This window comes from Coenobita brevimanus, chromosome 61 (genome assembly GCF_032717465.1).
Source record: "Coenobita brevimanus isolate Jiangsu-jjx chromosome 61, ASM3271746v2, whole genome shotgun sequence".
Taxonomy (NCBI): Eukaryota; Metazoa; Arthropoda; class Malacostraca; order Decapoda; family Coenobitidae; genus Coenobita; species Coenobita brevimanus.
The window spans coordinates 25,558,655-25,572,674 of NC_137014.1; the positions used below are offsets into that span (position 1 = coordinate 25,558,655).

Genomic DNA, 14,020 nt, shown 5'->3' on the forward strand with positions numbered 1-14,020 from the left:
TCACAATAATTCAAGCCATAAAACACCGCTACAATTCTCCCCTCCCGACTTCCGGGTTGCCCTGACGCCATCCGTAACACTTGCTGCCTCCATAAAATTTCACCATGCCATCCACAGTAACTTTCACACACTATATATTTAGGCCTTGGCTGCATTACTGACATACTTCAACTCACGCCATACGTCCTACGGGGGGGCGGAGTGGCAAAACCCCGCTACACTGACCATGCGTCTCTCTCCAAGGCCCAACGATTCCTAACCGCCATTATTCCTTTTCAACACATATATATATATATATATATATATATATATATGTTCCATCGACATTATCACGTCACTATATGTTCACATACAATGTATTATCACACTGAGTCAATAGGGGCCTTTGCTTCGGGCAAGAGGGGGAAAATAATGGAGGATTTAAAGGGAAACGCGAGCTGTCACTCTCACCGCCTGGCTGCTTGACAATGACTGAGGTTGGAGGGAGCGGGGTGAGGGAGATGAAGCGACACAGCGTTGCCAATGACTTACCTCGAGAAAGCTTTGGCGACCCTATGACGCACCCAAAAATCACGCAAATCAGCCTATAAGTTTTTTTCTGACGAATATTTTTGTGCCTAAACCACGCGATTCGAGTGACTGTGCAAGACCTAGTGCAAGGCGACGTCACGCGAATCGCGTGAGTGTGTCTAGGAGGGTTAATATGTTTTTCAGGTGACAAATTATCTTGGACCAGCACTCCCAAATTTTTCTCTTCTCTCATTTTTGTGATTAATTCATTACCCAACAAATAATTCAGTGATGGCCTCTTGGTACTTTTACCCACTTCCAATACTTTACATTCCTTTACATTAAATTTCATTTCCAACCTCCAGCTCCAATCATGTATCCTATCCAGATCCTCCTGCAGCATTTTACATTCCTCCTCAACTTCTACCTTCCTCAAGATCTTTACATCATCAGCAAACAGACTTGCATAAATGTTCACTCCATCTACCATATCATTTACGTAAATCAGGAACAATAATGGCACCAACATTGAGCCTTGAGGGACTCCACTTGTTACTTCCCTCCATCCAGACATCTTTTCCTTTATTACTCTCCTCATTTGTCTGTCTCTCAAAAAGTCTCTCATCCATTCCAGGAGTTTCCCCTTCAGTCCTCCTATATACTCTGGTTTCACATTAGTCTCTTATGAGGTAACTTGTCGAAGGCCAGGCCTTCTCTAAGTCTAAGTGTACACAATCCACCCAACCATCTCCTGTAGCATGGCAATCGCTCATGAGTAAAAGCTCAACAAGCTGGAAACACATGACCTTCCACTTCTGATTCCACATTAACATTAAGCCAAAATATTCATCTCTTCTAGATATTTTATCCATCTGTCTTTCAGGATTCTCTCGCACAATTTTGCGACCATGCTGGTTAGAGACATTGGTCTATAATTCAGGGGTTCTTCCTGTTTCCTCCCTTATAAACTGGTACCACATTTGCCCTCTTCCATTCTTGTGGCACTTTCCCCTCTTCCAGAGAACACACAATTAAACTGTGAATTTTATCTGGCAGTTGTTCTCTGCATTCCTTCAGTACCCAATCAGAAATTCCATCAGGTCCTGGGGCTTTCCTTACATCTTAAGTTTCCAGAAATTTATACACTTCCTGTACCTCCACTTTTATATCTTTTATCACCAGTACATTTCTAATCAACCCCTCTCCTTCCACAAACTCCTTTTCATTGGTGAAAACCGATTACATTTGTTCATTATTTCAGCTTGCACTGCTGCATCTTTATAGATCTCTCCTACTTTCAGTTTGTTAATTCCTTCCTTTTCTTTCAGCAGTGCCATTAACAAATCTATAAAACAGTTTGGGTTCATCCTTGCATTTGTCTATTATACCTTTTCCAAATTCCTTTCTTCTTCTCTATGTATTCTTCTGTATTCATTTCCAGTTCTTCCATATTCTTTCTTTGTTCTGTTGTTACCTCTCTTTCTCCAGTTGTTCCAAGTCTTACCTCTCTCTTCTTTTGCTATCATACACCTTCTATTAAACCACTCCTTTTTCCTGTTTTCTTTCCCCTTTACTCTTGGTACAAATTTTTCCACTCCCAAATTATAGAGGTCTAGAAATATATCCCACTTTCTCTGTATAACTCTTGTTTCTCTGAACTTTCTCCAATCTGCATTTTCAAAAATTTTTCTTGATCCTGTAAAATTTGCTTTCCCAAAGTTGTATCTTCCCTGCCTGTAAAGCTTGTCTCTTGGCTTGAAGTTCCCTGTTATCATCTGGAACTCAATGACCACATGATCACTTTTTCCTGGAGAGAAATATTTCAATGATTCTATTACATCGGGTTCTTTGGTAAATAGTAAGTCTAGTCATACTAGTGTGTCCTCACCTCGGAACCGTGTCTCTTCTTTGACCCACTGCATCATCACATTATTCATTATTATATATAATAATAAAGTGCCTCACGAATCTTTGCTGCCTCCTGAGTCCCATTCCTCCCAGTTCACCTCTTTACAGTTAAAGTCACCCACCAAAATTATATTGTTGCTTTTCTCAACTGTTTTTTGTACAATAAATAACTACCCATATCTGACATCTGGTATTCATCATCATTCCATGTCCTCGTCTTAGGGGGGAACATACACTACCGCCATATCTCTCTTAACTTTCTCTCCAGTTTCTAATTTCATATATATCACTTCAGCTCAGCCTTCTCCCATTTCCACGGTATCTACATTTATGTTGTTCTTCACTGCTATCATCACGCCTCCTCCCGTTTTTTCTTTTCTGTCTTGTCTCTACAGTTTGTATTTACAGTACCATCTCCCAAATGGACATCAATGTCTTCTCTTAACTTGGTCTCTACAAAGCACATGACGTCAGGTTCACGTTCCCTCAAGAAATCGTTAATTTCAAGCCTTGCCAATATAAAAACCATCAACTTTAGTATATACCACCTTCAAATTATTTTTGATGTTTTTTATACCCTCTTCTCTCCGTCGGTACCACTTCCTCAATTTCTGATCTTTCATATCCATCCCCCTTAGTTTCCTTCACTTCTATTTCCTCACATTCCACTTCCTTACTTTCATATCTATCACTCTCCAAAAAAAGTTTTACATTCATCTTCTGTCCTCTTGTCATTTTTTTCCTTTACTTGTTCCTTCAATGATTTTAAAACTTCTCTTTCTTCTTCATTCAAAAATTTTCTTATTATAATATTTTCCATCCCTGCCTTTTTGCTTAGTTTCCAAGTCATTTTAGGTATATCATTTATTTCACTTTCTGATGACGACTTGACTCTCATTGGTCTTGTTTCCCCTTTCTTATAAGGCCCTATCCTCCTTACTTCCTCAATTTCTTTTACCCACTTGTCTCCTTCGGGATCAATCTTGCCGAATACTCTTCTCACCAGGTTTGTGTCTCTCTAGAGTCTCACGGATCTAACCTTTTCTTCCTCCTCCCTGTTTCCAAATATTACCAAACATCTGTTCCTTTCTACAGGTTCTCTCACTATTTTCTCTTTTTTCTTCAGTATTTTCACTACATTTTCTTCCATTTTTTCTTGTTCAATTCCCTTTCTTCCTGAATGATTTCCCTTAAGCTGACCACTTCTTTCTGTTCTTCTGCATGTGCTCACTTTGCCTTATGCTCTTCTAATACACTACTCATTCTCCGTTTTATTACTATTCTCTTCTAGTTTTCTCCTCAAATCGATATTTTCACGCTTCAAATTCCTGATCTCCTCGTTCGCCGTCTCATTGGACTGGATCAGACTCTGTATAGTAATCTCAGTATTTTCAGAATTGTCCTTTAACACTAAATTCTCCACTTTCTTTTCAAGTTCACTAATCCTCATAATGAATGTTTTAACCAAACACATGATATTAGTGTTACTATGAAATCCTGGAAATTCGAGTCCCTCAATGTTTACATTATCGGCCATGTTTAAGATTTGTTACAGTACCAAAAACAGCTGTTACCGAAAATAGTACAATCATTCATGTACTGTATACCCTCTGCCAATAAATCTTTACATTTTTGGTAGTCTATATTAACTTACAGTATTTAAAACTTAAAACAAGACCACAGGAGACAGGACAAACATAATTCCTGAAAACTACTTAAGGTTTGCAGCGGTGGCTGGGAGCAGTCGAGATACGTCTGTTGGCTCTGGCTGATTGTGTGTGTGTGTGTGTGTGTGTGTGTGTGTGTGTGTGTGTGTGTGTGTGTGTGTGTGTGTGTGTATAAACCTACTTTATTTACCTACTTATGATATACATGAAATGAGCTACGTTTGTGGGGTCCCGTCTCTTTTCCTCGAATTTTGCTTTGAACTCGTTTAAGTTTTTAGACTGGACGATCTCTTTGTCCAGGCTGTTCCACAGGTCTATGCATCTACAGGGAAGCTATATTTCTTGATATCCTTCAAGCAACTTGGCTTTTTCAGTTTCATTCCGTGTCCTCTTGTTGCTCTCCCATCCCATACAAACAGATCTTCTTTATTAATTTTATCTACTCCCATCATAGCCTGAACCCTGCAATCACATCGCCCCTCTCTCTAATTTCTTCTAGGGAAGGCAGATCCAGCTTTTCCAGCCTCTCTCCATAAGACAGATCTGCCAGGCTGGGGACCATCTTGGTTGCTGTTCTTTGTATTCTCTCGATCTTGTTTATATCATTCTTTTTGTGTGGGGATCACAGTACTGTCACATATTCCAACCTGGGGCAGATCATGGCCTCTATAAATTTTTTCATCATTTCCTCATCCATGTAATGGAATGCCACTCTTATGTTAGTCAAGAGATTGTACATCTCTCTAACTATCTTGTTGATGTGTTTTTTCGGTGACAAACTATCCTGGACCAGCACTCCCAATTTCTTCTTTTCTCTCGCTTTTGTGACTGGTTCATTACCCACCATATAATTCAGTGATGGCCACTTGGTTCTCTTACCCATTTCCAATATTTTACATTTTTTTGTCTTAAATTTCATTTCCCACATCTGGCTCCAATCTTGAATCATATTCACTTCTTCCTGCAGCATTTTACAGTCTTTCTCAAATTCTACTCTCCTCAAGATCTTTGCATCACCAGCAAACAGACTTGCATAGCTATTCATTCCATCTACCATATCATTTACATAAATCAGGAAAATTACTGACACTATCACATAGCCCTGTGTGATTCCACTTGTTACTTCCCTCCATCTGGAGAAGTCTCTCATCCACTCCAGGAGGTTTACCTTCAGTCCTCCTATGTGTTCCAATTTCCACATTAGTCGCTTGTGGGGTACCTTGTCAAAGGCTTTCTCCAAATCTAAATACACACAATCCACCCAGCTGTCTCTCTCCTGTAGCACATCGATCGCTCTTGGGTAAAAGCTCAACAAGTTGGAAACACACGACCTTCCACTTCTGAATCCAAACTGACTTTCAGCCAAAATGTTAATCTCCTCCAGATATTTTATCCATTTGTCTTTAAGGATTCTCTCGCACAATTTTGCAACTACGCTGGTCAGGGATGCTGGTCTATAATTCAGGGGTTCTTCCTTGTTTCCTCCCTTATAAATTGGTACCACATTGGCCCTCCTCCATTCCCGAGGCACTTTCCCTCCTTCCAGGGAATACACAATTTAATCGTGAATCTTATCCGAAGTTGTTCTCTGCATTCTTTCAGTACCCAAGTAGAAATTCCATCCAGTACTGAGGCTTTCCTTACGTCTTGAGTTTCCAGGAATTTATACACTTCCTGTACTTCCACTTTTATATCTTTTACCACTACATTTCTAGTCATGCCCTCCCCCTGTACGAAATCCCTTTCTTTAGTAAAAACTGATTGAAAACATTTGTTCATTATTTCAGCTTGCAGTGCTGCATCTTTATAGACCTCTCCTTCTACTTTCAGTTTGGTGATTCCTTCTTTTTGTTTCAATTTGCCATTAACAAATCTATAAAACAATTTGGGTTCTTCCTTATATTTCCCAATTATGCCTTTTTCAAAGTTCCTTTCTTCCTCTCTATGTATTCTTGTATACTGTATTCATTTCTAGTTCTTTTATATTCTTCCTTTGTTCTGTTATTACCTCTCTTTCTCCATTTGTTCCATGCCATGTCCCTTTCTTTTTTTGCTATCATACACCTTCTGTTAAACCACTCCTTTCTCCTGTTTTCTTTCCCACTTCTCTTGGATCATGTTTCTCCACCCCCAAATTATAGAGGTATAGAAAGATATCCCACTTCCTCTGCATCTCTCGTTTCTCTGAATTTTCTCGAATCTGCATTTTCGAAAAATTTCCTCAATCCTGTAAAGTTTGTTTTCCCAAAGTTGTTTCTTCCCTGCCTAGAATGCTCATCTCTTGGCACCATGTTCCCTTTTATCATCTGGAACTCAATGACCACATGATCACTTTTTCCTACAGGACACTGAAATTTCAAGGATTCAATTACATCTGGTTCTTTGGTTAGTAGTAAATCTAGTCTTGCTGGCGTGCCATCACCTCTGAATTCATTCTCTTCTTTGACCCATTGGGTCATGACATTATTCACTGCTATATTTAACAATATAGTGCCCCACGAATCTTCACTGCTTCCTGAATACCATTCCACCCAGTTCACTTCTTTACAATTAAAATCACTCATCAGAATTATGTTGTTGCTTTTCTCAACCATTTTCTGTAGATAACAAACCATGTCTGACAACATCTCCTGGTATTCATCGTCATTCCATGCCCTTGTCTTAGGGGGAATATACACCACTGTGATGTCTCTCTTGCCATTCTCTCCAGTTTCTAGTTTCATATTTATCACTTCAGCATTACTCTCTCCCAGTTCCACATTTTCCACACTGATGTTGTTCTTCACTGCTATCATCACTCCTCCTGTTTTTTTCATTTCTGTCTCTTCTCCACAGTTTGTATTTGCCATCTCCCATATGGATATCAATATCCTCTCTTAACTTGGTCTCTATAAAGCACATAATATCTGGTTCATGTACCCTCAAGTAATTGTTGATTTCTAACCTTGCTGATATTAAACCCTCAGCATTAGTATATGCCACTTTCCAACTTTTTTAGTTGTTCTTTATTCCCTCTTCTCTCCCTCTGTCCATCGGTACCACTTCCTCAATTTCTGATCCATAACTCTCCAATACAACACTGTCTTCTCTTCCTCTGTTCTCTGTTTTTTGCCTTTGCTTCCCTTACTAGCTCCCTTTATCTTAGTTCTTTCTTCCTCATTTGCATCTCTTCTTATCCAAACATTCTTGAACTCCCCCTTTTCTGATAATTTCCATGTCCTGTTGATGATTTCATTTACCATTACCTGCGACTTAAGGGGAGTCAGTTAATTTTTTTGGTTGAAAATGAAATTATGCATCAATTAATATGAAATTTTACTGGATAATAGCTATATTTGGCAAAACAAATCCCTGAGCTTTATTTGTAAATGATTAATTTAATCTGATATTTTTAAAATGATTTTATGTTTACTCACTTAAGACCAATAGCCAGTGAAAGTTAGGTTAAATACATGTATATATATTAAGATTTTACTGAATATTTTTTTCTTTTTTTCATGTATCGTCCTGACACTTTCTACATGCTTAAGTAGGTATCACAGCTATTATCCAGTAATGTTTCATGTAGATTGATGCATAAATTAATTTTCAACCAAAAATCTGAACAGACACCCCGTAAACTTTACTTTAAGTGGCTTCGCCCATCCATCCTCATACTTTCCTAGCCTAAACACTTTTTCAATCTCTTCTTGAGCTTCATTGTTACCCTCCATATCTACTGATACTATTTCTTTTGACTTATTTCAGTTCTTCTCTTTCCTTTTCTGATCTTACTCTCATCCGTTTTTTTTTTTTTTTTTTTTTTTTTTTTTTTTTTTTTTAAAGTCCTGAAAGTATTATGCATTTTTTCTTGTTTGCTACATCCCTGACTAAAGATTCTTTACTTCTTAGTACCCTAACCATTTCCTTTTCCACTTTTTCCTTGCTTTGTTGTTCTATAATCTCTTTCAAATTTATATTTCCTTCCTCTTGAATTTTCTTCCACCCCTTGTGTTGCTCCTTGATTTCCTTAATATGTTCATCATGCATCCTTGATTTTGATTCTGCTCATCTAGTTTACTTTTCATCCTGTCCCTTTCTTCTTCCAACCTCTTACTTTCCCTCTTGAGCTGTTTTATTTCATTTGAGGCAGATTCATTACTCTGTTTTAATTGTGTAACTTGCCTTTCTTGGTCAGCACTGCGTGTGCAGACGTTATCCAACATGTTCTGAAGTATCTTAATCTCTTTTTCTTGTTCTAAGGTCTGTTCCTGTAACTCTCTAATTATTGTCCATACCTTCTATAACTCCTGGACATTCCTCCACGCCATTTTCTCCACTCCTGCTACTCGTGTCTGATTCAGTTTCGCACTTCCTGTACCCTTATCCTCGTCAGTAAAGCCCGCAAATTCATTGCCATCAGATGTAAACAAAGATCTACCTCCATTTGCCATGATGCAATTTAAGAAAACTTTCCACTTCCACTGTGTTTTGTTCTCTTGTCTGACTGAAATCTGCACTTTTTTCACTAATATCAGATGGGACCACCATTCATGTATTCATTAACGTCATCACAATAGGCTGGGTTCCTCTTCGCCGCTGGTTTGGCGATTAATTCCCCACGATCCACAAAGAGCTCCGTCTCCGTCAGTGACCTGTGTGTATTTACCTATTTACCTATTTGTAGTATACAGGAATTGAGCGATGTTAGTGTTGTCCTGTCTCCATATCCACATTTATCTAGTTTACTTTTACACACATGGATGTTTTTCTCCTGCACCACCTTTTTGTCTAAGTCGTTCCAAATACTTATGTATTTACCCAACATACCTAATTGAGATACACACGAAATATGCTATACTCGTGGGTTTCCATCGCTGTTTCTCAGTAAGTCAAATTTAGCTTTAAACTCATTTAAGTTTTTAGACTGGATGATCTCTTTGTCAAGGCTATTCCATAAATCTATACTTCTGTAAGGAAAGCTATGTTTCTTGATATCCTTCAACCAACTTGACTTTTTCAATTTCATTCCGTGTCATCTTGTTGCTCTCTTATCCCATAAAAACAGATCTTCTCGGTCAATTTTATCCACTCCCACCATGGTCCTGAACACTGCAATCATATCTCCCCTCTTTCTCCTTTCCTCTAAGGAAGGCAAATCCAGCTTTTCCAGCCTCTCTCTGTATGACAAGTCTGCCAGACTGGGGACCATCTTGGTTGCTGTTCTTTGTATTCTCTCAATCTTGTTTATATCTTTCTTTTTGTGTGGGGACCACACTACTGCTGCATATTCTAACCTGGGGCAGATCATGGCCACTATCAATTTTTTCATCATTTCCTCATCCATATAATGAAATACTACTCTTATGTTAGTCAGGAGTTTATAAGTCTCTCTAACTATCTTATTAATGTGCTTTTCAGGTGACAAACTATCTTGGACCAGTACTCCCAAGTCTTTCTCTTCTCTCATTTTAGTGATTAATTCATTACCCAAAAAATAATTCAGTGATGGCCTCCTGGTACTTTTACCCATTACTAATATTTTACATTTCTTTACATTAAATTTCATTTCCCACCTCCAGCTCCAATCATGTATCCTATCCAAATCCTCCTGCAGCATTTTACAATCCTCCTCAACCTCTACCTTCCTCAAGATCTTTACATCATCAGCAACCAGACTTGCATAACTGTTCACTCCATCTACCATATCATTTTCGTAAATCAGGAACATTACTGGCGCCAACACCGAGCCTTGGGGGACTCCATTTGTTACTTCCCTCCATCCAGACATCCTATCCTTTATTACTGTCCTCATTTGTCTGACCCTCAAAAAGTCTCTCATCCATTCCAAGAGTTTCCCCTTCAGTCCTCCTATATATTCTAGTTTCCACATTAGTCTCTTATGAGGTACCTTGTCAAAGGCCTTCTTTAAGTCTAAGTACACACAATCCACCCAACCATCTCTCTCCTGTACCACGTCAATCGCTCATGAGTAAAAGCTCAACAAGTTAGACACACATGACCTTCCACTTCTGAATCCAAACTGACATTCGGCCAAAATATTCATCTCTTCTAGATACTTCATCCATCTGTCTTTCAGGATTCTCTCACACAATTTTGCGACGATGATGGGTAGAGAAACTGGTTTATAATTCAGGGGTTCTTCCCTGTTTCCTCCCTTATAAATTGGTACCACATTTGCCCGCTTCCATTCTTTTGGCACTTTCCCCTCTTCCAGAGAACACATGATTAAACTGTGAATTTTATCTGCCAGTTATTCTCTGCATTCCTTCAGTACCCAATTAGAAATTCCATCAGGTCCTGGGGCTTTACTTACATCTTGGGTTTCCAATAATTTGTACACTTCCTGTACCTCCACTTTTATATCTTTTATCACCGGTACTTTTCTAGTCACTCCCTCCCCTTCCACAAACTCTCTTTCATTAGTGAAAATTGATTGGAAACATTTGTTCATTATTTCAGCTTGCATTGCTGCATCTTTATAGACCTCTCCTTTTAATTTCAATTTGGTGATTCCTTCCTTTTGTTTCAGTTTGCCATTAACAAATCTGTAAAACAGTTTGGGTTCATCTTTGCATTTTTCTATTATACCTTTTTCAAAATTCCTTTCTTCTTCTCTATGTATTCTTGTGTATTCATTTCTAGTTCTTTTATATTCTTCCTTTGTTTTGGTGTTACCTCTCTTTCTCCAGTTGTTCCACACCTTATCTCTCTCTTTTTTTGCTATCATACAGCTTCTATTAAACCACTCCTTTTTCCTGTTTTCTTTCCCTCTTACTCTTGGTACAAAATTTTCCACTCCCAAATTATAGAGGTCTAGAAAGATATCCCACTTCCTTTGTATCTCTCTTGTTTCTCTGAATTTTCTCTAATCCGTATTTTCAAAAGATTTTCTCAGTTCTGTGAAATTAGCTTTCCCAAAGTTGTATCTTCCCTGCCTATGAAGCTCATCTCTTGGCTCGACGTTCCCTATTATCACCTGGAATACAATGACCACATGATCACTTTTTCCTATAGGACAGAAATACTTTAATGAATCTATTACATCAGGTTCTTTAGTAAACAGTAAATAGAACCTTGCTGGTGTGTCCTCACCTCGGAACCGTGTCTCTTCTTTGACCCACTGTGTCATCACATTATTCATTATTATATTTAATAATATAGTGCCCCATGAATCCTCGCTGCCTCCTGAGTCCCATTCCTCCCAGTTCACCTCTTTACAGTTAAAGTCACCCACCAAAATTATATTGTTGCTTTTCTCAACTGTTTTTTGTAAATAACTAGCCATATCTGACATCTCCTGGTATTCATCATCATTCCATGTCCTCGTCTTAGGGGGAACATACACTACCGCCATATCTCACTTGACTTTCTCTCCAGTTTCTAATTTCATATATATCACTTCAGCCCTGCCTTCTCCCATTTCCACGGTATCTACATTTATGTTGTTCTTCACTGCTATCATCACTCCTCCTCCCGTTTTTTCTTTTCGGTCTCTTCTCCACAGATTGCATTTACTGTCTCCCAAATGAGCATAAATATCCTCTCTTAATTTGGTCTCTACAAAGCACATGACATCAGGTTCATATTTTCTCAAGAAATCATTAATTTCAAGCTTTGCCAATATTAAACCATCAATATTAGTGTATATCACCTTTAAATTATTTTTGATGTATTTTATACCCTCTTCTCTCCTTCTCTCCATCAGTACCACTTCCTCAATTTCTGATCTTTCATAGCTATCCCCCTTAGTTTCCTTCGTTTCTATTTTCTTATATACCACTTCCTTACTTTCATATCCATTACTCTCCAAAAAAAAGTATTACATTCTTCCTCTGTCCTCTTATCATTTTTTTGCTTTACTTGATCCTTCAATGATTTTAAAACTTCTCTTTCTTCTTCATTTAAATCTATTTTTATTATAATATTTTCCCTCCCTCCCTCCCTCTTTGCTTAATTTCCAGGCCATTTTGAGTACAGGTATATCATTTACTAAACTTTCTGATGTCAACTTGACTCTCATTGGTCTTGTTTCCCCTTTCTTATAAGGCCCTATCCTCCTTACTTCTTCAATTTCTTTTACCCACTTGTCTCCTTCGGGGTCAATTTTGCCTAATATACCTCTCACCAGGTTCATGTCTCTCTCGAGTCTCACGAATCTAACCTTTTCTTCCTCCTCCCTGTTTCCAAATATTACCACGCATCTGTTCCTTTCTACAGTTTCTCTCACTGTTTTCTCTTTTTTCTTCAGTATTTTCACTACATTTTCTTCCATCTTTTTCTTGTTCATTTCCCTTTCTTTCTGGATGATTTCTCTTAAGCTAACCACTTCTTTCTGTTCATCTTCTACGTGTGCCCACTTTGCCTTATGTTCTTCAATACATTACTCACCTTCTGTTTTATTAGTACTCTCTTCTAGTTTCCCCCTCAATTCAATATTTTCACGCATCAAATTTCTGATTTCTTCATTCGCCGTCTCATTGGACTGGATCAGACTCTGTACAGTAATTTCCGTATTCTCAGACACGTCCTTTAACACTAAATTCTCCACTTTCTTTTCAAGTTCACTAATCCTCATCATCAATATTTTAACCAGATCCATGATATTAGTATTTTTATCAAATCCTGGAAATTCAAGTCCCTCAGTGTTTACATTTTCGGCCATGTTGGATGTTGGTTACTGTAGCAAAAACAGCTGTTACCGAAAAATACTACAAAACATTCATGTACATTCTTCCCCACAAATCTTACATTTTTGGAAGTCTATATTAACTTGCAATATTTTAAACTTAAAACAAAACCATAGGAGACAGGATAAACATAATTCCTGGAAACTACTTAAGGTATGCAGCCTGGGTCTGGGAGCTATTGAGAGACACGTCTGTCCGTTGTGGCTGATTCGTGTGTGTGTGTGTATACGGTATGTATTTATGTATATATATATAAACAAATATATATATATATATATATATATATGGCCATACCACGTTGAGTACACCGCTTCCCGTCCGATCAGCGAAGTTAAGCAACGTTGGGTCTGGTTAGTACTTGGATGGGTGACCGCCTGGGAACACCAGATGCTGTTGGCATCCCTACGTGTCAAGTGGGGTTGGTGGAGGATTAGTGCCCCTCCCTGTAAAACAATTAACTCTAAGCCATTGGCCACCCCGTCTGGGATACATGGCGTCTGGCAATGAATGAAAATGAATATATATATCATCATCATCATCATCAGCTGTTTGAGTATCCACTGCAGGACCGGCCTATCCCGACCGAAGTCGGGATGATACAGCCAATGTATCTCTACCAAGTGGCTTAGGCTGTTTGGTAGAGATTGTATGTAGGGTGAGAAGTGCTTGTAAGTGTAATTATAGTGTTGGAGTGGCTTTGGATGTGTGTGTAGTCTGTGAACCAAGTGTAATCGGCCCGTGCAGGCTGACTGGGTGCAAGCATACTTTACAGTAAGCGACAATGGTTCAACCACAGCACCCCTTGTGTCCGCCAATGCAGTACGTGGCTGGGTGAACACTCCCAAAGTTTATTACCCTGGCGGGGCGCAAACCCTGGCCCACCCGTGTGCGAAACGCACACTCTACCACTGTACCACAGAGGCTCCATATATGTGTGTGTATATATATATATATATATATATATATATGTGTGTGTGTGTATATATATATATATATATATATATATATATATATATATATATATATATATATACAGTACAATCCCAGTTAACCGGGCAGCTTGGGGAATTCACCTTCCCGGTTACAGATTTTTCCCGTAGTTCTGATATTCAAATCTATACAAAGGCGATCATTATCACAGCAGTAAATACAATTCAGGAACTCACCACTCACATCAGGGGGCACACCAAGAGATTCCACCTGAAAAATTGCCTCGCAAACACACACCATGGCCATAATGGACGT

At 38.6% G+C, this 14,020-nt stretch overlaps 1 protein-coding gene and 1 non-coding gene across 2 annotated transcripts in view; one reads left to right on the top strand and one right to left on the bottom strand.

Annotated features, from left to right (window-relative positions):
• Positions 1 to 14,020, bottom strand: part of LOC145403713 (PX domain-containing protein kinase-like protein) — a 1,006,790-nt gene that overhangs the window by 230,774 nt on the left and 761,996 nt on the right. The window lies entirely within an intron of this gene.
• On the top strand, positions 13,056 to 13,174 carry LOC145403898 (5S ribosomal RNA). The gene has a single exon (XR_013898090.1). It is a non-coding gene; the product is annotated as a 5S ribosomal RNA (ribosomal RNA).